We start from the raw sequence: 829 nt of genomic DNA on the forward strand, positions 1-829 counted from the left end.
TGATGTATACAGTGAATGATAATTGTTAGCTGTTACAATTTTTTCCTACTTTGGTGATTTGTCTTGAATGGTTTAGCTGTGGCTCTGGCTGGAGACTAGAGGATAAACTGATTCCCTTTAAAAATGCCCTCCTGGTTCATCACCAGGTAAGACTTTCTTACATAGTATCTGTAACCTTTCTCCTTATTGTCTCCTAGTTTCTGCACACCTAAGAAGGTATCTGGGATAACATTTTGTAAGTTGATGGTAAATACAAATAAAATAACGACAACTTTGAGATCAATGACAAAATTTCAACTTTTTTTCCTCTGAATTGAGTCTGAAAAACAAACTTCAAAACCTGTGAACATGTTTTTTAAAACTACATTTCAGAGTTTACAGGTGTGTGTGCCTGGGGCAACCAAAACAAAGATTACAGTGGTTATGGCTGCCTCCCAGACTCAGATAAAAGAGGCGCCTCTCAGCTAGCTTTACGTGCCAGCTCACCTGAGGTCACACTTTGAATTTTCCCCACTTAGGGCAGATAGAACAGGGCCTCCCAAGGCTGGGTTTTAAACCCACACTACTGTTTTCCCAGCCTCTCTCCCTTCCCGTTTTGAGTTTCTGGGTCAGCAGTCCTCAACTTACTCGGGCGGGTGTCCCGGGGGAGGCAAAGTGGTGTCTGGGTGCAGGCAGATGAGAGCAATGTTGGGCGGCGGTGGCCCGGGAATCGGCGGGTGGACAGCTGCCCCGGGACTGTCCGCGCACTCATTCAGCATGCCGCCTTCAGACCTAAGGAGTCACAACTCTAGGCTCTTATGCTATTCAGTGTCTCTCCAGGGCTGGGCGA

This window comes from Pteropus alecto, unplaced genomic scaffold (assembly GCF_000325575.1).
Source record: "Pteropus alecto unplaced genomic scaffold, ASM32557v1 scaffold50, whole genome shotgun sequence".
NCBI classification, from domain to species: Eukaryota; Metazoa; Chordata; class Mammalia; order Chiroptera; family Pteropodidae; genus Pteropus; species Pteropus alecto.